General features: G+C 41.3%; 22 non-coding genes across 22 annotated transcripts; 13 read left to right on the plus strand and 9 right to left on the minus strand.

The window, feature by feature from the left end:
* The first annotated feature begins 48 nt into the window (after positions 1-48).
* Positions 49-130, plus strand: TRNAS-GCU (transfer RNA serine (anticodon GCU)). Its single transcript has one exon. It is a non-coding gene; the product is annotated as a tRNA-Ser (tRNA).
* A 768-nt stretch (positions 131-898) lies between these two features.
* Positions 899-972, minus strand: TRNAT-AGU (transfer RNA threonine (anticodon AGU)). The gene has a single exon. It is a non-coding gene; the product is annotated as a tRNA-Thr (tRNA).
* Positions 973-1,330: 358 nt separating this feature from the next.
* On the plus strand, positions 1,331-1,412 carry TRNAS-GCU (transfer RNA serine (anticodon GCU)). The gene has a single exon. It is a non-coding gene; the product is annotated as a tRNA-Ser (tRNA).
* Positions 1,413-3,462: 2,050 nt separating this feature from the next.
* Positions 3,463-3,536, minus strand: TRNAT-AGU (transfer RNA threonine (anticodon AGU)). Its single transcript has one exon. It is a non-coding gene; the product is annotated as a tRNA-Thr (tRNA).
* A 358-nt stretch (positions 3,537-3,894) lies between these two features.
* Positions 3,895-3,976, plus strand: TRNAS-GCU (transfer RNA serine (anticodon GCU)). The gene has a single exon. It is a non-coding gene; the product is annotated as a tRNA-Ser (tRNA).
* A 768-nt stretch (positions 3,977-4,744) lies between these two features.
* TRNAT-AGU (transfer RNA threonine (anticodon AGU)) lies at positions 4,745-4,818 on the minus strand. Its single transcript has one exon. It is a non-coding gene; the product is annotated as a tRNA-Thr (tRNA).
* A 358-nt stretch (positions 4,819-5,176) lies between these two features.
* TRNAS-GCU (transfer RNA serine (anticodon GCU)) lies at positions 5,177-5,258 on the plus strand. Its single transcript has one exon. It is a non-coding gene; the product is annotated as a tRNA-Ser (tRNA).
* A 768-nt stretch (positions 5,259-6,026) lies between these two features.
* On the minus strand, positions 6,027-6,100 carry TRNAT-AGU (transfer RNA threonine (anticodon AGU)). Its single transcript has one exon. It is a non-coding gene; the product is annotated as a tRNA-Thr (tRNA).
* A 358-nt stretch (positions 6,101-6,458) lies between these two features.
* Positions 6,459-6,540, plus strand: TRNAS-GCU (transfer RNA serine (anticodon GCU)). Its single transcript has one exon. It is a non-coding gene; the product is annotated as a tRNA-Ser (tRNA).
* Positions 6,541-7,308: 768 nt separating this feature from the next.
* Positions 7,309-7,382, minus strand: TRNAT-AGU (transfer RNA threonine (anticodon AGU)). Its single transcript has one exon. It is a non-coding gene; the product is annotated as a tRNA-Thr (tRNA).
* Positions 7,383-9,014: 1,632 nt separating this feature from the next.
* On the plus strand, positions 9,015-9,096 carry TRNAS-GCU (transfer RNA serine (anticodon GCU)). Its single transcript has one exon. It is a non-coding gene; the product is annotated as a tRNA-Ser (tRNA).
* A 1,192-nt stretch (positions 9,097-10,288) lies between these two features.
* Positions 10,289-10,370, plus strand: TRNAS-GCU (transfer RNA serine (anticodon GCU)). Its single transcript has one exon. It is a non-coding gene; the product is annotated as a tRNA-Ser (tRNA).
* A 1,192-nt stretch (positions 10,371-11,562) lies between these two features.
* TRNAS-GCU (transfer RNA serine (anticodon GCU)) lies at positions 11,563-11,644 on the plus strand. Its single transcript has one exon. It is a non-coding gene; the product is annotated as a tRNA-Ser (tRNA).
* Positions 11,645-12,412: 768 nt separating this feature from the next.
* Positions 12,413-12,486, minus strand: TRNAT-AGU (transfer RNA threonine (anticodon AGU)). Its single transcript has one exon. It is a non-coding gene; the product is annotated as a tRNA-Thr (tRNA).
* Positions 12,487-14,118: 1,632 nt separating this feature from the next.
* Positions 14,119-14,200, plus strand: TRNAS-GCU (transfer RNA serine (anticodon GCU)). The gene has a single exon. It is a non-coding gene; the product is annotated as a tRNA-Ser (tRNA).
* Positions 14,201-15,392: 1,192 nt separating this feature from the next.
* Positions 15,393-15,474, plus strand: TRNAS-GCU (transfer RNA serine (anticodon GCU)). The gene has a single exon. It is a non-coding gene; the product is annotated as a tRNA-Ser (tRNA).
* Positions 15,475-16,242: 768 nt separating this feature from the next.
* Positions 16,243-16,316, minus strand: TRNAT-AGU (transfer RNA threonine (anticodon AGU)). The gene has a single exon. It is a non-coding gene; the product is annotated as a tRNA-Thr (tRNA).
* A 358-nt stretch (positions 16,317-16,674) lies between these two features.
* Positions 16,675-16,756, plus strand: TRNAS-GCU (transfer RNA serine (anticodon GCU)). Its single transcript has one exon. It is a non-coding gene; the product is annotated as a tRNA-Ser (tRNA).
* A 768-nt stretch (positions 16,757-17,524) lies between these two features.
* On the minus strand, positions 17,525-17,598 carry TRNAT-AGU (transfer RNA threonine (anticodon AGU)). Its single transcript has one exon. It is a non-coding gene; the product is annotated as a tRNA-Thr (tRNA).
* Positions 17,599-17,956: 358 nt separating this feature from the next.
* Positions 17,957-18,038, plus strand: TRNAS-GCU (transfer RNA serine (anticodon GCU)). Its single transcript has one exon. It is a non-coding gene; the product is annotated as a tRNA-Ser (tRNA).
* A 768-nt stretch (positions 18,039-18,806) lies between these two features.
* Positions 18,807-18,880, minus strand: TRNAT-AGU (transfer RNA threonine (anticodon AGU)). The gene has a single exon. It is a non-coding gene; the product is annotated as a tRNA-Thr (tRNA).
* Positions 18,881-19,238: 358 nt separating this feature from the next.
* Positions 19,239-19,320, plus strand: TRNAS-GCU (transfer RNA serine (anticodon GCU)). Its single transcript has one exon. It is a non-coding gene; the product is annotated as a tRNA-Ser (tRNA).
* The last annotated feature ends 1,160 nt before the right edge of the window (positions 19,321-20,480 follow it).

Below are 20,480 nucleotides of genomic sequence, written 5' to 3' on the forward strand. Positions count from 1 at the left end.
TCAAAATCCTCATCAGATCATATCACCTGATTTCAGGTTTCTCATGTAGACGAGGTGGCCGAGTGGTTAAGGCGATGGACTGCTAATCCATTGTGCTCTGCATGCATGGGTTCGAATCCCATCCTCGTCGGTTTAATCTCCTTCTTCCGTGTTGAAAGGCTTAGTTCCATTTTCAACCCAGGCGGTGGATATTTGACCTTCTCAAATCTCTGAGATAGTGCAATGAAGGAATCATAAATCTGTGCTGTCTAAGTGCATAAAAAAGAGAAGACGTCATCCGATGTAGGATGGCATCAGGCATGCCAAATGAAAACGGTGGGTTTTCCTTTGCCAGATTGAGCATTGGTTTATGGCTGGTAAGGTTTGCATTAGTCCAACTCCAGACACCAGACAATGAAGGAGAAGAGATAAGGCCCACTCCGTTAGAGGCCAACTTAAAACCTTCAGTGAAAAAGCAAAGACTCATCAAAATGCTCTTCAGATCTTATGGTCTGGTTTCTACGTTTTTGGGCAGAGAAGTTGGCTGTGAAGTTCAGGTGATGCATTAACAATACATTCTATGGATTGAGCTGTTTATGCATGGTTTTGACTTCCATCTTTGTTCTTGTTGTTCTCTTACCCTTTCACTGTTCAAGAAGACAGCTATCACACTTTTCTAGCAGGGAGAGATGGAAGCATTTCAATCTGGCAAAACAAAACCACTGTTTTTATTTGGCATGCTTGATGCCATCCTACATCGCATGACATCTTCTTCCTTCTGAGCACTTAGACAGCACATATTTATAATTCCTTCATTCAACTATCTCAGAGATGTGAGAAAGACAAATTTGACATTAGTCTCTCACTATGAAAGGTGCCCTTTAAAAATCGAAACTTCTATACCGAGACTATGAAAAGAAGGCACTGCTGAGATTCGAACTCAGGATCTCCTGTTTACTAGACAGGCGCTTTAACCAACTAAGCCACAGCACCTCTTTTCCTACTGACCGATAGTAAAGCAGCTTCTGGTAGAGTGGACTTTTCTGATCTTCTTCAGTGTCATCTGATGTCTAGAGACAAACTAATGCAAATGCTATCTGGGATAAACCAATTTTCAGGGCTTCAATACAGACACGACATTCAATCTTTAGTAAAAATACTGTTATTAAAACCCTGAGCATTAGCTCATTTCTGATATGGTTTGAGCTAGTCTAACTCTTGACATTATCCAGTGTAGGAGATGTGATAAGGTCCATTTTGCCAGAGGCCGATACACAATCTTTAGCTCAATTGCACAGACTAGTCAAAATCCTCATCAGATCAGAACACCTGATTTCAGGTTTCTCATGTAGACGAGGTGGCCGAGTGGTTAAGGCGATGGACTGCTAATCCATTGTGCTCTGCATGCATGGGTTCGAATCCCATCCTCGTCGGTTTAATCTCCTTCTTCCGTGTCGAAAGGCTTAGTTCCATTTTCAACCCAGGCGGTGGATATTTGACCTTCTCAAATCTCTGAGATAGTGCAATGAAGGAATCATAAATCTGTGCTGTCTAAGTGCATAAAAAAGAGAAGACGTCATCCGATGTAGGATGGCATCAGGCATGCCAAATGAAAACGGTGGGTTTTCCTTTGCCAGATTGAGCATTGGTTTATGGCTGGTAAGGTTTGCATTAGTCCAACTCCAGACACCAGACAATGAAGGAGAAGAGATAAGGCCCACTCCGTTAGAGGCCAACTTAAAACCTTCAGTGAAAAAGCAAAGACTCATCAAAATGCTCTTCAGATCTTATGGTCTGGTTTCTACGTTTTTGGGCAGAGAAGTTGGCTGTGAAGTTCAGGTGATGCATTAACAATACATTCTATGGATTGAGCTGTTTATGCATGGTTTTGACTTCCATCTTTGTTCTTGTTGTTCTCTTACCCTTTCACTGTTCAAGAAGACAGCTATCACACTTTTCTAGCAGGGAGAGATGGAAGCATTTCAATCTGGCAAAACAAAACCACTGTTTTTATTTGGCATGCTTGATGCCATCCTACATCGCATGACATCTTCTTCCTTCTGAGCACTTAGACAGCACATATTTATAATTCCTTCATTCAACTATCTCAGAGATGTGAGAAAGACAAATTTGACATTAGTCTCTCACTATGAAAGGTGCCCTTTAAAAATCGAAACTTCTATACCGAGACTATGAAAAGAAGGCACTGCTGAGATTCGAACTCAGGATCTCCTGTTTACTAGACAGCCGCTTTAACCAACTAAGCCACAGCACCTCTTTTCCTACTGACCGATAGTAAAGCAGCTTCTGGTAGAGTGGCCTTTTCTGATCTTCTTCAGTGTCATCTGATGTCTATAGACAAACTAATGCAAATGCTATCTGGGATAAACCAATTTTCAGGGCTTCAATACAGACACGACATTCAATCTTTAGTAAAAATACTGTTATTAAAACCCTGAGCATTAGCTCATTTCTGATATGGTTTGAGCTAGTCTAACTCTTGACATTATCCAGTGTAGGAGATGTGATAAGGTCCATTTTGCCAGAGGCCGATACACAATCTTTAGCTCAATTGCACAGACTAGTCAAAATCCTCATCAGATCATATCACCTGATTTCAGGTTTCTCATGTAGACGAGGTGGCTGAGTGGTTAAGGCGATGGACTGCTAATCCATTGTGCTCTGCATGCATGGGTTCGAATCCCATCCTCGTCGGTTTAATCTCCTTCTTCCGTGTTGAAAGGCTTAGTTCCATTTTCAACCCAGGCGGTGGATATTTGACCTTCTCAAATCTCTGAGATAGTGCAATGAAGGAATCATAAATCTGTGCTGTCTAAGTGCATAAAAAAGAGAAGACGTCATCCGATGTAGGATGGCATCAGGCATGCCAAATGAAAACGGTGGGTTTTCCTTTGCCAGATTGAGCATTGGTTTATGGCTGGTAAGGTTTGCATTAGTCCAACTCCAGACACCAGACAATGAAGGAGAAGAGATAAGGCCCACTCCGTTAGAGGCCAACTTAAAACCTTCAGTGAAAAAGCAAAGACTCATCAAAATGCTCTTCAGATCTTATGGTCTGGTTTCTACGTTTTTGGGCAGAGAAGTTGGCTGTGAAGTTCAGGTGATGCATTAACAATACATTCTATGGATTGAGCTGTTTATGCATGGTTTTGACTTCCATCTTTGTTCTTGTTGTTCTCTTACCCTTTCACTGTTCAAGAAGACAGCTATCACACTTTTCTAGCAGGGAGAGATGGAAGCATTTCAATCTGGCAAAACAAAACCACTGTTTTTATTTGGCATGCTTGATGCCATCCTACATCGCATGACATCTTCTTCCTTCTGAGCACTTAGACAGCACATATTTATAATTCCTTCATTCAACTATCTCAGAGATGTGAGAAAGACAAATTTGACATTAGTCTCTCACTATGAAAGGTGCCCTTTAAAAATCGAAACTTCTATACCGAGACTATGAAAAGAAGGCACTGCTGAGATTCGAACTCAGGATCTCCTGTTTACTAGACAGGCGCTTTAACCAACTAAGCCACAGCACCTCTTTTCCTACTGACCGATAGTAAAGCAGCTTCTGGTAGAGTGGACTTTTCTGATCTTCTTCAGTGTCATCTGATGTCTAGAGACAAACTAATGCAAATGCTATCTGGGATAAACCAATTTTCAGGGCTTCAATACAGACACGACATTCAATCTTTAGTAAAAATACTGTTATTAAAACCCTGAGCATTAGCTCATTTCTGATATGGTTTGAGCTAGTCTAACTCTTGACATTATCCAGTGTAGGAGATGTGATAAGGTCCATTTTGCCAGAGGCCGATACACAATCTTTAGCTCAATTGCACAGACTAGTCAAAATCCTCATCAGATCAGAACACCTGATTTCAGGTTTCTCATGTAGACGAGGTGGCCGAGTGGTTAAGGCGATGGACTGCTAATCCATTGTGCTCTGCATGCATGGGTTCGAATCCCATCCTCGTCGGTTTAATCTCCTTCTTCCGTGTCGAAAGGCTTAGTTCCATTTTCAACCCAGGCGGTGGATATTTGACCTTCTCAAATCTCTGAGATAGTGCAATGAAGGAATCATAAATCTGTGCTGTCTAAGTGCATAAAAAAGAGAAGACGTCATCCGATGTAGGATGGCATCAGGCATGCCAAATGAAAACGGTGGGTTTTCCTTTGCCAGATTGAGCATTGGTTTATGGCTGGTAAGGTTTGCATTAGTCCAACTCCAGACACCAGACAATGAAGGAGAAGAGATAAGGCCCACTCCGTTAGAGGCCAACTTAAAACCTTCAGTGAAAAAGCAAAGACTCATCAAAATGCTCTTCAGATCTTATGGTCTGGTTTCTACGTTTTTGGGCAGAGAAGTTGGCTGTGAAGTTCAGGTGATGCATTAACAATACATTCTATGGATTGAGCTGTTTATGCATGGTTTTGACTTCCATCTTTGTTCTTGTTGTTCTCTTACCCTTTCACTGTTCAAGAAGACAGCTATCACACTTTTCTAGCAGGGAGAGATGGAAGCATTTCAATCTGGCAAAACAAAACCACTGTTTTTATTTGGCATGCTTGATGCCATCCTACATCGCATGACATCTTCTTCCTTCTGAGCACTTAGACAGCACATATTTATAATTCCTTCATTCAACTATCTCAGAGATGTGAGAAAGACAAATTTGACATTAGTCTCTCACTATGAAAGGTGCCCTTTAAAAATCGAAACTTCTATACCGAGACTATGAAAAGAAGGCACTGCTGAGATTCGAACTCAGGATCTCCTGTTTACTAGACAGGCGCTTTAACCAACTAAGCCACAGCACCTCTTTTCCTACTGACCGATAGTAAAGCAGCTTCTGGTAGAGTGGACTTTTCTGATCTTCTTCAGTGTCATCTGATGTCTAGAGACAAACTAATGCAAATGCTATCTGGGATAAACCAATTTTCAGGGCTTCAATACAGACACGACATTCAATCTTTAGTAAAAATACTGTTATTAAAACCCTGAGCATTAGCTCATTTCTGATATGGTTTGAGCTAGTCTAACTCTTGACATTATCCAGTGTAGGAGATGTGATAAGGTCCATTTTGCCAGAGGCCGATACACAATCTTTAGCTCAATTGCACAGACTAGTCAAAATCCTCATCAGATCAGAACACCTGATTTCAGGTTTCTCATGTAGACGAGGTGGCCGAGTGGTTAAGGCGATGGACTGCTAATCCATTGTGCTCTGCATGCATGGGTTCGAATCCCATCCTCGTCGGTTTAATCTCCTTCTTCCGTGTCGAAAGGCTTAGTTCCATTTTCAACCCAGGCGGTGGATATTTGACCTTCTCAAATCTCTGAGATAGTGCAATGAAGGAATCATAAATCTGTGCTGTCTAAGTGCATAAAAAAGAGAAGACGTCATCCGATGTAGGATGGCATCAGGCATGCCAAATGAAAACGGTGGGTTTTCCTTTGCCAGATTGAGCATTGGTTTATGGCTGGTAAGGTTTGCATTAGTCCAACTCCAGACACCAGACAATGAAGGAGAAGAGATAAGGCCCACTCCGTTAGAGGCCAACTTAAAACCTTCAGTGAAAAAGCAAAGACTCATCAAAATGCTCTTCAGATCTTATGGTCTGGTTTCTACGTTTTTGGGCAGAGAAGTTGGCTGTGAAGTTCAGGTGATGCATTAACAATACATTCTATGGATTGAGCTGTTTATGCATGGTTTTGACTTCCATCTTTGTTCTTGTTGTTCTCTTACCCTTTCACTGTTCAAGAAGACAGCTATCACACTTTTCTAGCAGGGAGAGATGGAAGCATTTCAATCTGGCAAAACAAAACCACTGTTTTTATTTGGCATGCTTGATGCCATCCTACATCGCATGACATCTTCTTCCTTCTGAGCACTTAGACAGCACATATTTATAATTCCTTCATTCAACTATCTCAGAGATGTGAGAAAGACAAATTTGACATTAGTCTCTCACTATGAAAGGTGCCCTTTAAAAATCGAAACTTCTATACCGAGACTATGAAAAGAAGGCACTGCTGAGATTCGAACTCAGGATCTCCTGTTTACTAGACAGGCGCTTTAACCAACTAAGCCACAGCACCTCTTTTCCTACTGACCGATAGTAAAGCAGCTTCTGGTAGAGTGGACTTTTCTGATCTTCTTCAGTGTCATCTGATGTCTAGAGACAAACTAATGCAAATGCTATCTGGGATAAACCAATTTTCAGGGCTTCAATACAGACACGACATTCAATCTTTAGTAAAAATACTGTTATTAAAACCCTGAGCATTAGCTCATTTCTGATATGGTTTGAGCTAGTCTAACTCTTGACATTATCCAGTGTAGGAGATGTGATAAGGTCCATTTTGCCAGAGGCCGATACACAATCTTTAGCTCAATTGCACAGACTAGTCAAAATCCTCATCAGATCAGAACACCTGATTTCAGGTTTCTCATGTAGACGAGGTGGCCGAGTGGTTAAGGCGATGGACTGCTAATCCATTGTGCTCTGCATGCATGGGTTCGAATCCCATCCTCGTCGGTTTAATCTCCTTCTTCCGTGTCGAAAGGCTTAGTTCCATTTTCAACCCAGGCGGTGGATATTTGACCTTCTCAAATCTCTGAGATAGTGCAATGAAGGAATCATAAATCTGTGCTGTCTAAGTGCATAAAAAAGAGAAGACGTCATCCGATGTAGGATGGCATCAGGCATGCCAAATGAAAACGGTGGGTTTTCCTTTGCCAGATTGAGCATTGGTTTATGGCTGGTAAGGTTTGCATTAGTCCAACTCCAGACACCAGACAATGAAGGAGAAGAGATAAGGCCCACTCCGTTAGAGGCCAACTTAAAACCTTCAGTGAAAAAGCAAAGACTCATCAAAATGCTCTTCAGATCTTATGGTCTGGTTTCTACGTTTTTGGGCAGAGAAGTTGGCTGTGAAGTTCAGGTGATGCATTAACAATACATTCTATGGATTGAGCTGTTTATGCATGGTTTTGACTTCCATCTTTGTTCTTGTTGTTCTCTTACCCTTTCACTGTTCAAGAAGACAGCTATCACACTTTTCTAGCAGGGAGAGATGGAAGCATTTCAATCTGGCAAAACAAAACCACTGTTTTTATTTGGCATGCTTGATGCCATCCTACATCGCATGACATCTTCTTCCTTCTGAGCACTTAGACAGCACATATTTATAATTCCTTCATTCAACTATCTCAGAGATGTGAGAAAGACAAATTTGACATTAGTCTCTCACTATGAAAGGTGCCCTTTAAAAATCGAAACTTCTATACCGAGACTATGAAAAGAAGGCACTGCTGAGATTCGAACTCAGGATCTCCTGTTTACTAGACAGGCGCTTTAACCAACTAAGCCACAGCACCTCTTTTCCTACTGACCGATAGTAAAGCAGCTTCTGGTAGAGTGGACTTTTCTGATCTTCTTCAGTGTCATCTGATGTCTGGAGACAAACTAATGCAAATGCTATCTGGGATAAACCAATTTTCAGGGCTTCAATACAGACACGACATTCAATCTTTAGTAAAAATACTGTTATTAAAACCCTGAGCATTAGCTCATTTCTGATATGGTTTGAGCTAGTCTAACTCTTGACATTATCCAGTGTAGGAGATGTGATAAGGTCCATTTTGCCAGAGGCCGATACACAATCTTTAGCTCAATTGCACAGACTAGTCAAAATCCTCATCAGATCATATCACCTGATTTCAGGTTTCTCATGTAGACGAGGTGGCCGAGTGGTTAAGGCGATGGACTGCTAATTCATTGTGCTCTGCATGCATGGGTTCGAATCCCATCCTCGTAGGTTTAATCTCCTTCATCCGTGTTGAAAGGCTTAGTTCCATTTTCAACCCAGGCGGTGGATATTTGACCTTCTCAAATCTCTGAGATAGTGCAATGAAGGAATCATAAATCTGTGCTGTCTAAGTGCATAAAAAAGAGAAGACGTCATCCGATGTAGGATGGCATCAGGCATGCCAAATGAAAACCTCCTTTGCCAGATTGAGCATTGGTTTATGGCTGGTAAGGTTTGCATTAGTCCAACTCCAGACACCAGACAATGAAGGAGAAGAGATAAGGCCCACTCCGTTAGAGGCCAACTTAAAACCTTCAGTGAAAAAGCAAAGACTCATCAAAATGCTCTTCAGATCTTATGGTCTGGTTTCTACGTTTTTGGGCAGAGAAGTTGGCTGTGAAGTTCAGGTGATGCATTAACAATACATTCTATGGATTGAGCTGTTTATGCATGGTTTTGACTTCCATCTTTGTTCTTGTTGTTCTCTTACCCTTTCACTGTTCAAGAAGACAGCTATCACACTTTTCTAGCAGGGAGAGATGGAAGCATTTCAATCTGGCAAAACAAAACCACTGTTTTTATTTGGCATGCTTGATGCCATCCTACATCGCATGACATCTTCTTCCTTCTGAGCACTTAGACAGCACATATTTATAATTCCTTCATTCAACTATCTCAGAGATGTGAGAAAGACAAATTTGACATTAGTCTCTCACTATGAAAGGTGCCCTTTAAAAATCGAAACTTCTATACCGAGACTATGAAAAGAAGGCACTGCTGAGATTCGAACTCAGGATCTCCTGTTTACTAGACAGCCGCTTTAACCAACTAAGCCACAGCACCTCTTTTCCTACTGACCGATAGTAAAGCAGCTTCTGGTAGAGTGGACTTTTCTGATCTTCTTCAGTGTCATCTGATGTCTAGAGACAAACTAATGCAAATGCTATCTGGGATAAACCAATTTTCAGGGCTTCAATACAGACACGACATTCAATCTTTAGTAAAAATACTGTTATTAAAACCCTGAGCATTAGCTCATTTCTGATATGGTTTGAGCTAGTCTAACTCTTGACATTATCCAGTGTAGGAGATGTGATAAGGTCCATTTTGCCAGAGGCCGATACACAATCTTTAGCTCAATTGCACAGACTAGTCAAAATCCTCATCAGATCATATCACCTGATTTCAGGTTTCTCATGTAGACGAGGTGGCCGAGTGGTTAAGGCGATGGACTGCTAATCCATTGTGCTCTGCATGCATGGGTTCGAATCCCATCCTCGTCGGTTTAATCTCCTTCATCCGTGTTGAAAGGCTTAGTTCCATTTTCAACCCAGGCGGTGGATATTTGACCTTCTCAAATCTCTGAGATAGTGCAATGAAGGAATCATAAATCTGTGCTGTCTAAGTGCATAAAAAAGAGAAGACGTCATCCGATGTAGGATGGCATCAGGCATGCCAAATGAAAACCTCCTTTGCCAGATTGAGCATTGGTTTATGGCTGGTAAGGTTTGCATTAGTCCAACTCCAGACACCAGACAATGAAGGAGAAGAGATAAGGCCCACTCCGTTAGAGGCCAACTTAAAACCTTCAGTGAAAAAGCAAAGACTCATCAAAATGCTCTTCAGATCTTATGGTCTGGTTTCTACGTTTTTGGGCAGAGAAGTTGGCTGTGAAGTTCAGGTGATGCATTAACAATACATTCTATGGATTGAGCTGTTTATGCATGGTTTTGACTTCCATCTTTGTTCTTGTTGTTCTCTTACCCTTTCACTGTTCAAGAAGACAGCTATCACACTTTTCTAGCAGGGAGAGATGGAAGCATTTCAATCTGGCAAAACAAAACCACTGTTTTTATTTGGCATGCTTGATGCCATCCTACATCGCATGACATCTTCTTCCTTCTGAGCACTTAGACAGCACATATTTATAATTCCTTCATTCAACTATCTCAGAGATGTGAGAAAGACAAATTTGACATTAGTCTCTCACTATGAAAGGTGCCCTTTAAAAATCGAAACTTCTATACCGAGACTATGAAAAGAAGGCACTGCTGAGATTCGAACTCAGGATCTCCTGTTTACTAGACAGCCGCTTTAACCAACTAAGCCACAGCACCTCTTTTCCTACTGACCGATAGTAAAGCAGCTTCTGGTAGAGTGGACTTTTCTGATCTTCTTCAGTGTCATCTGATGTCTAGAGACAAACTAATGCAAATGCTATCTGGGATAAACCAATTTTCAGGGCTTCAATACAGACACGACATTCAATCTTTAGTAAAAATACTGTTATTAAAACCCTGAGCATTAGCTCATTTCTGATATGGTTTGAGCTAGTCTAACTCTTGACATTATCCAGTGTAGGAGATGTGATAAGGTCCATTTTGCCAGAGGCCGATACACAATCTTTAGCTCAATTGCACAGACTAGTCAAAATCCTCATCAGATCATATCACCTGATTTCAGGTTTCTCATGTAGACGAGGTGGCCGAGTGGTTAAGGCGATGGACTGCTAATCCATTGTGCTCTGCATGCATGGGTTCGAATCCCATCCTCGTCGGTTTAATCTCCTTCATCCGTGTTGAAAGGCTTAGTTCCATTTTCAACCCAGGCGGTGGATATTTGACCTTCTCAAATCTCTGAGATAGTGCAATGAAGGAATCATAAATCTGTGCTGTCTAAGTGCATAAAAAAGAGAAGACGTCATCCGATGTAGGATGGCATCAGGCATGCCAAATGAAAACCTCCTTTGCCAGATTGAGCATTGGTTTATGGCTGGTAAGGTTTGCATTAGTCCAACTCCAGACACCAGACAATGAAGGAGAAGAGATAAGGCCCACTCCGTTAGAGGCCAACTTAAAACCTTCAGTGAAAAAGCAAAGACTCATCAAAATGCTCTTCAGATCTTATGGTCTGGTTTCTACGTTTTTGGGCAGAGAAGTTGGCTGTGAAGTTCAGGTGATGCATTAACAATACATTCTATGGATTGAGCTGTTTATGCATGGTTTTGACTTCCATCTTTGTTCTTGTTGTTCTCTTACCCTTTCACTGTTCAAGAAGACAGCTATCACACTTTTCTAGCAGGGAGAGATGGAAGCATTTCAATCTGGCAAAACAAAACCACTGTTTTTATTTGGCATGCTTGATGCCATCCTACATCGCATGACATCTTCTTCCTTCTGAGCACTTAGACAGCACATATTTATAATTCCTTCATTCAACTATCTCAGAGATGTGAGAAAGACAAATTTGACATTAGTCTCTCACTATGAAAGGTGCCCTTTAAAAATCGAAACTTCTATACCGAGACTATGAAAAGAAGGCACTGCTGAGATTCGAACTCAGGATCTCCTGTTTACTAGACAGCCGCTTTAACCAACTAAGCCACAGCACCTCTTTTCCTACTGACCGATAGTAAAGCAGCTTCTGGTAGAGTGGACTTTTCTGATCTTCTTCAGTGTCATCTGATGTCTAGAGACAAACTAATGCAAATGCTATCTGGGATAAACCAATTTTCAGGGCTTCAATACAGACACGACATTCAATCTTTAGTAAAAATACTGTTATTAAAACCCTGAGCATTAGCTCATTTCTGATATGGTTTGAGCTAGTCTAACTCTTGACATTATCCAGTGTAGGAGATGTGATAAGGTCCATTTTGCCAGAGGCCGATACACAATCTTTAGCTCAATTGCACAGACTAGTCAAAATCCTCATCAGATCAGAACACCTGATTTCAGGTTTCTCATGTAGACGAGGTGGCCGAGTGGTTAAGGCGATGGACTGCTAATCCATTGTGCTCTGCATGCATGGGTTCGAATCCCATCCTCGTCGGTTTAATCTCCTTCTTCCGTGTCGAAAGGCTTAGTTCCATTTTCAACCCAGGCGGTGGATATTTGACCTTCTCAAATCTCTGAGATAGTGCAATGAAGGAATCATAAATCTGTGCTGTCTAAGTGCATAAAAAAGAGAAGACGTCATCCGATGTAGGATGGCATCAGGCATGCCAAATGAAAACGGTGGGTTTTCCTTTGCCAGATTGAGCATTGGTTTATGGCTGGTAAGGTTTGCATTAGTCCAACTCCAGACACCAGACAATGAAGGAGAAGAGATAAGGCCCACTCCGTTAGAGGCCAACTTAAAACCTTCAGTGAAAAAGCAAAGACTCATCAAAATGCTCTTCAGATCTTATGGTCTGGTTTCTACGTTTTTGGGCAGAGAAGTTGGCTGTGAAGTTCAGGTGATGCATTAACAATACATTCTATGGATTGAGCTGTTTATGCATGGTTTTGACTTCCATCTTTGTTCTTGTTGTTCTCTTACCCTTTCACTGTTCAAGAAGACAGCTATCACACTTTTCTAGCAGGGAGAGATGGAAGCATTTCAATCTGGCAAAACAAAACCACTGTTTTTATTTGGCATGCTTGATGCCATCCTACATCGCATGACATCTTCTTCCTTCTGAGCACTTAGACAGCACATATTTATAATTCCTTCATTCAACTATCTCAGAGATGTGAGAAAGACAAATTTGACATTAGTCTCTCACTATGAAAGGTGCCCTTTAAAAATCGAAACTTCTATACCGAGACTATGAAAAGAAGGCACTGCTGAGATTCGAACTCAGGATCTCCTGTTTACTAGACAGGCGCTTTAACCAACTAAGCCACAGCACCTCTTTTCCTACTGACCGATAGTAAAGCAGCTTCTGGTAGAGTGGACTTTTCTGATCTTCTTCAGTGTCATCTGATGTCTGGAGACAAACTAATGCAAATGCTATCTGGGATAAACCAATTTTCAGGGCTTCAATACAGACACGACATTCAATCTTTAGTAAAAATACTGTTATTAAAACCCTGAGCATTAGCTCATTTCTGATATGGTTTGAGCTAGTCTAACTCTTGACATTATCCAGTGTAGGAGATGTGATAAGGTCCATTTTGCCAGAGGCCGATACACAATCTTTAGCTCAATTGCACAGACTAGTCAAAATCCTCATCAGATCATATCACCTGATTTCAGGTTTCTCATGTAGACGAGGTGGCCGAGTGGTTAAGGCGATGGACTGCTAATTCATTGTGCTCTGCATGCATGGGTTCGAATCCCATCCTCGTAGGTTTAATCTCCTTCATCCGTGTTGAAAGGCTTAGTTCCATTTTCAACCCAGGCGGTGGATATTTGACCTTCTCAAATCTCTGAGATAGTGCAATGAAGGAATCATAAATCTGTGCTGTCTAAGTGCATAAAAAAGAGAAGACGTCATCCGATGTAGGATGGCATCAGGCATGCCAAATGAAAACCTCCTTTGCCAGATTGAGCATTGGTTTATGGCTGGTAAGGTTTGCATTAGTCCAACTCCAGACACCAGACAATGAAGGAGAAGAGATAAGGCCCACTCCGTTAGAGGCCAACTTAAAACCTTCAGTGAAAAAGCAAAGACTCATCAAAATGCTCTTCAGATCTTATGGTCTGGTTTCTACGTTTTTGGGCAGAGAAGTTGGCTGTGAAGTTCAGGTGATGCATTAACAATACATTCTATGGATTGAGCTGTTTATGCATGGTTTTGACTTCCATCTTTGTTCTTGTTGTTCTCTTACCCTTTCACTGTTCAAGAAGACAGCTATCACACTTTTCTAGCAGGGAGAGATGGAAGCATTTCAATCTGGCAAAACAAAACCACTGTTTTTATTTGGCATGCTTGATGCCATCCTACATCGCATGACATCTTCTTCCTTCTGAGCACTTAGACAGCACATATTTATAATTCCTTCATTCAACTATCTCAGAGATGTGAGAAAGACAAATTTGACATTAGTCTCTCACTATGAAAGGTGCCCTTTAAAAATCGAAACTTCTATACCGAGACTATGAAAAGAAGGCACTGCTGAGATTCGAACTCAGGATCTCCTGTTTACTAGACAGCCGCTTTAACCAACTAAGCCACAGCACCTCTTTTCCTACTGACCGATAGTAAAGCAGCTTCTGGTAGAGTGGACTTTTCTGATCTTCTTCAGTGTCATCTGATGTCTAGAGACAAACTAATGCAAATGCTATCTGGGATAAACCAATTTTCAGGGCTTCAATACAGACACGACATTCAATCTTTAGTAAAAATACTGTTATTAAAACCCTGAGCATTAGCTCATTTCTGATATGGTTTGAGCTAGTCTAACTCTTGACATTATCCAGTGTAGGAGATGTGATAAGGTCCATTTTGCCAGAGGCCGATACACAATCTTTAGCTCAATTGCACAGACTAGTCAAAATCCTCATCAGATCATATCACCTGATTTCAGGTTTCTCATGTAGACGAGGTGGCCGAGTGGTTAAGGCGATGGACTGCTAATCCATTGTGCTCTGCATGCATGGGTTCGAATCCCATCCTCGTCGGTTTAATCTCCTTCATCCGTGTTGAAAGGCTTAGTTCCATTTTCAACCCAGGCGGTGGATATTTGACCTTCTCAAATCTCTGAGATAGTGCAATGAAGGAATCATAAATCTGTGCTGTCTAAGTGCATAAAAAAGAGAAGACGTCATCCGATGTAGGATGGCATCAGGCATGCCAAATGAAAACCTCCTTTGCCAGATTGAGCATTGGTTTATGGCTGGTAAGGTTTGCATTAGTCCAACTCCAGACACCAGACAATGAAGGAGAAGAGATAAGGCCCACTCCGTTAGAGGCCAACTTAAAACCTTCAGTGAAAAAGCAAAGACTCATCAAAATGCTCTTCAGATCTTATGGTCTGGTTTCTACGTTTTTGGGCAGAGAAGTTGGCTGTGAAGTTCAGGTGATGCATTAACAATACATTCTATGGATTGAGCTGTTTATGCATGGTTTTGACTTCCATCTTTGTTCTTGTTGTTCTCTTACCCTTTCACTGTTCAAGAAGACAGCTATCACACTTTTCTAGCAGGGAGAGATGGAAGCATTTCAATCTGGCAAAACAAAACCACTGTTTTTATTTGGCATGCTTGATGCCATCCTACATCGCATGACATCTTCTTCCTTCTGAGCACTTAGACAGCACATATTTATAATTCCTTCATTCAACTATCTCAGAGATGTGAGAAAGACAAATTTGACATTAGTCTCTCACTATGAAAGGTGCCCTTTAAAAATCGAAACTTCTATACCGAGACTATGAAAAGAAGGCACTGCTGAGATTCGAACTCAGGATCTCCTGTTTACTAGACAGCCGCTTTAACCAACTAAGCCACAGCACCTCTTTTCCTACTGACCGATAGTAAAGCAGCTTCTGGTAGAGTGGACTTTTCTGATCTTCTTCAGTGTCATCTGATGTCTAGAGACAAACTAATGCAAATGCTATCTGGGATAAACCAATTTTCAGGGCTTCAATACAGACACGACATTCAATCTTTAGTAAAAATACTGTTATTAAAACCCTGAGCATTAGCTCATTTCTGATATGGTTTGAGCTAGTCTAACTCTTGACATTATCCAGTGTAGGAGATGTGATAAGGTCCATTTTGCCAGAGGCCGATACACAATCTTTAGCTCAATTGCACAGACTAGTCAAAATCCTCATCAGATCAGAACACCTGATTTCAGGTTTCTCATGTAGACGAGGTGGCCGAGTGGTTAAGGCGATGGACTGCTAATCCATTGTGCTCTGCATGCATGGGTTCGAATCCCATCCTCGTCGGTTTAATCTCCTTCTTCCGTGTCGAAAGGCTTAGTTCCATTTTCAACCCAGGCGGTGGATATTTGACCTTCTCAAATCTCTGAGATAGTGCAATGAAGGAATCATAAATCTGTGCTGTCTAAGTGCATAAAAAAGAGAAGACGTCATCCGATGTAGGATGGCATCAGGCATGCCAAATGAAAACGGTGGGTTTTCCTTTGCCAGATTGAGCATTGGTTTATGGCTGGTAAGGTTTGCATTAGTCCAACTCCAGACACCAGACAATGAAGGAGAAGAGATAAGGCCCACTCCGTTAGAGGCCAACTTAAAACCTTCAGTGAAAAAGCAAAGACTCATCAAAATGCTCTTCAGATCTTATGGTCTGGTTTCTACGTTTTTGGGCAGAGAAGTTGGCTGTGAAGTTCAGGTGATGCATTAACAATACATTCTATGGATTGAGCTGTTTATGCATGGTTTTGACTTCCATCTTTGTTCTTGTTGTTCTCTTACCCTTTCACTGTTCAAGAAGACAGCTATCACACTTTTCTAGCAGGGAGAGATGGAAGCATTTCAATCTGGCAAAACAAAACCACTGTTTTTATTTGGCATGCTTGATGCCATCCTACATCGCATGACATCTTCTTCCTTCTGAGCACTTAGACAGCACATATTTATAATTCCTTCATTCAACTATCTCAGAGATGTGAGAAAGACAAATTTGACATTAGTCTCTCACTATGAAAGGTGCCCTTTAAAAATCGAAACTTCTATACCGAGACTATGAAAAGAAGGCACTGCTGAGATTCGAACTCAGGATCTCCTGTTTACTAGACAGGCGCTTTAACCAACTAAGCCACAGCACCTCTTTTCCTACTGACCGATAGTAAAGCAGCTTCTGGTAGAGTGGACTTTTCTGATCTTCTTCAGTGTCATCTGATGTCTAGAGACAAACTAATGCAAATGCTATCTGGGATAAACCAATTTTCAGGGCTTCAATACAGACACGACATTCAATCTTTAGTAAAAATACTGTTATTAAAACCCTGAGCATTAGCTCATTTCTGATATGGTTTGAGCTAGTCTAACTCTTGACATTATCCAGTGTAGGAGATGTGATAAGGTCCATTTTGCCAGAGGCCGATACACAATCTTTAGCTCAATTGCACAGACTAGTCAAAATCCTCATCAGATCAGAACACCTGATTTCAGGTTTCTCATGTAGACGAGGTGGCCGAGTGGTTAAGGCGATGGACTGCTAATCCATTGTGCTCTGCATGCATGGGTTCGAATCCCATCCTCGTCGGTTTAATCTCCTTCTTCCGTGTCGAAAGGCTTAGTTCCATTTTCAACCCAGGCGGTGGATATTTGACCTTCTCAAATCTCTGAGATAGTGCAATGAAGGAATCATAAATCTGTGCTGTCTAAGTGCATAAAAAAGAGAAGACGTCATCCGATGTAGGATGGCATCAGGCATGCCAAATGAAAACGGTGGGTTTTCCTTTGCCAGATTGAGCATTGGTTTATGGCTGGTAAGGTTTGCATTAGTCCAACTCCAGACACCAGACAATGAAGGAGAAGAGATAAGGCCCACTCCGTTAGAGGCCAACTTAAAACCTTCAGTGAAAAAGCAAAGACTCATCAAAATGCTCTTCAGATCTTATGGTCTGGTTTCTACGTTTTTGGGCAGAGAAGTTGGCTGTGAAGTTCAGGTGATGCATTAACAATACATTCTATGGATTGAGCTGTTTATGCATGGTTTTGACTTCCATCTTTGTTCTTGTTGTTCTCTTACCCTTTCACTGTTCAAGAAGACAGCTATCACACTTTTCTAGCAGGGAGAGATGGAAGCATTTCAATCTGGCAAAACAAAACCACTGTTTTTATTTGGCATGCTTGATGCCATCCTACATCGCATGACATCTTCTTCCTTCTGAGCACTTAGACAGCACATATTTATAATTCCTTCATTCAACTATCTCAGAGATGTGAGAAAGACAAATTTGACATTAGTCTCTCACTATGAAAGGTGCCCTTTAAAAATCGAAACTTCTATACCGAGACTATGAAAAGAAGGCACTGCTGAGATTCGAACTCAGGATCTCCTGTTTACTAGACAGGCGCTTTAACCAACTAAGCCACAGCACCTCTTTTCCTACTGACCGATAGTAAAGCAGCTTCTGGTAGAGTGGACTTTTCTGATCTTCTTCAGTGTCATCTGATGTCTAGAGACAAACTAATGCAAATGCTATCTGGGATAAACCAATTTTCAGGGCTTCAATACAGACACGACATTCAATCTTTAGTAAAAATACTGTTATTAAAACCCTGAGCATTAGCTCATTTCTGATATGGTTTGAGCTAGTCTAACTCTTGACATTATCCAGTGTAGGAGATGTGATAAGGTCCATTTTGCCAGAGGCCGATACACAATCTTTAGCTCAATTGCACAGACTAGTCAAAATCCTCATCAGATCAGAACACCTGATTTCAGGTTTCTCATGTAGACGAGGTGGCCGAGTGGTTAAGGCGATGGACTGCTAATCCATTGTGCTCTGCATGCATGGGTTCGAATCCCATCCTCGTCGGTTTAATCTCCTTCTTCCGTGTCGAAAGGCTTAGTTCCATTTTCAACCCAGGCGGTGGATATTTGACCTTCTCAAATCTCTGAGATAGTGCAATGAAGGAATCATAAATCTGTGCTGTCTAAGTGCATAAAAAAGAGAAGACGTCATCCGATGTAGGATGGCATCAGGCATGCCAAATGAAAACGGTGGGTTTTCCTTTGCCAGATTGAGCATTGGTTTATGGCTGGTAAGGTTTGCATTAGTCCAACTCCAGACACCAGACAATGAAGGAGAAGAGATAAGGCCCACTCCGTTAGAGGCCAACTTAAAACCTTCAGTGAAAAAGCAAAGACTCATCAAAATGCTCTTCAGATCTTATGGTCTGGTTTCTACGTTTTTGGGCAGAGAAGTTGGCTGTGAAGTTCAGGTGATGCATTAACAATACATTCTATGGATTGAGCTGTTTATGCATGGTTTTGACTTCCATCTTTGTTCTTGTTGTTCTCTTACCCTTTCACTGTTCAAGAAGACAGCTATCACACTTTTCTAGCAGGGAGAGATGGAAGCATTTCAATCTGGCAAAACAAAACCACTGTTTTTATTTGGCATGCTTGATGCCATCCTACATCGCATGACATCTTCTTCCTTCTGAGCACTTAGACAGCACATATTTATAATTCCTTCATTCAACTATCTCAGAGATGTGAGAAAGACAAATTTGACATTAGTCTCTCACTATGAAAGGTGCCCTTTAAAAATCGAAACTTCTATACCGAGACTATGAAAAGAAGGCACTGCTGAGATTCGAACTCAGGATCTCCTGTTTACTAGACAGGCGCTTTAACCAACTAAGCCACAGCACCTCTTTTCCTACTGACCGATAGTAAAGCAGCTTCTGGTAGAGTGGACTTTTCTGATCTTCTTCAGTGTCATCTGATGTCTAGAGACAAACTAATGCAAATGCTATCTGGGATAAACCAATTTTCAGGGCTTCAATACAGACACGACATTCAATCTTTAGTAAAAATACTGTTATTAAAACCCTGAGCATTAGCTCATTTCTGATATGGTTTGAGCTAGTCTAACTCTTGACATTATCCAGTGTAGGAGATGTGATAAGGTCCATTTTGCCAGAGGCCGATACACAATCTTTAGCTCAATTGCACAGACTAGTCAAAATCCTCATCAGATCAGAACACCTGATTTCAGGTTTCTCATGTAGACGAGGTGGCCGAGTGGTTAAGGCGATGGACTGCTAATCCATTGTGCTCTGCATGCATGGGTTCGAATCCCATCCTCGTCGGTTTAATCTCCTTCTTCCGTGTCGAAAGGCTTAGTTCCATTTTCAACCCAGGCGGTGGATATTTGACCTTCTCAAATCTCTGAGATAGTGCAATGAAGGAATCATAAATCTGTGCTGTCTAAGTGCATAAAAAAGAGAAGACGTCATCCGATGTAGGATGGCATCAGGCATGCCAAATGAAAACCTCCTTTGCCAGATTGAGCATTGGTTTATGGCTGGTAAGGTTTGCATTAGTCCAACTCCAGACACCAGACAATGAAGGAGAAGAGATAAGGCCCACTCCGTTAGAGGCCAACTTAAAACCTTCAGTGAAAAAGCAAAGACTCATCAAAATGCTCTTCAGATCTTATGGTCTGGTTTCTACGTTTTTGGGCAGAGAAGTTGGCTGTGAAGTTCAGGTGATGCATTAACAATACATTCTATGGATTGAGCTGTTTATGCATGGTTTTGACTTCCATCTTTGTTCTTGTTGTTCTCTTACCCTTTCACTGTTCAAGAAGACAGCTATCACACTTTTCTAGCAGGGAGAGATGGAAGCATTTCAATCTGGCAAAACAAAACCACTGTTTTTATTTGGCATGCTTGATGCCATCCTACATCGCATGACATCTTCTTCCTTCTGAGCACTTAGACAGCACATATTTATAATTCCTTCATTCAACTATCTCAGAGATGTGAGAAAGACAAATTTGACATTAGTCTCTCACTATGAAAGGTGCCCTTTAAAAATCGAAACTTCTATACCGAGACTATGAAAAGAAGGCACTGCTGAGATTCGAACTCAGGATCTCCTGTTTACTAGACAGCCGCTTTAACCAACTAAGCCACAGCACCTCTTTTCCTACTGACCGATAGTAAAGCAGCTTCTGGTAGAGTGGACTTTTCTGATCTTCTTCAGTGTCATCTGATGTCTAGAGACAAACTAATGCAAATGCTATCTGGGATAAACCAATTTTCAGGGCTTCAATACAGACACGACATTCAATCTTTAGTAAAAATACTGTTATTAAAACCCTGAGCATTAGCTCATTTCTGATATGGTTTGAGCTAGTCTAACTCTTGACATTATCCAGTGTAGGAGATGTGATAAGGTCCATTTTGCCAGAGGCCGATACACAATCTTTAGCTCAATTGCACAGACTAGTCAAAATCCTCATCAG

The sequence above is a fragment of the Anomaloglossus baeobatrachus genome, chromosome 7, assembly GCF_048569485.1.
Source record: "Anomaloglossus baeobatrachus isolate aAnoBae1 chromosome 7, aAnoBae1.hap1, whole genome shotgun sequence".
NCBI classification, from domain to species: Eukaryota; Metazoa; Chordata; class Amphibia; order Anura; family Aromobatidae; genus Anomaloglossus; species Anomaloglossus baeobatrachus.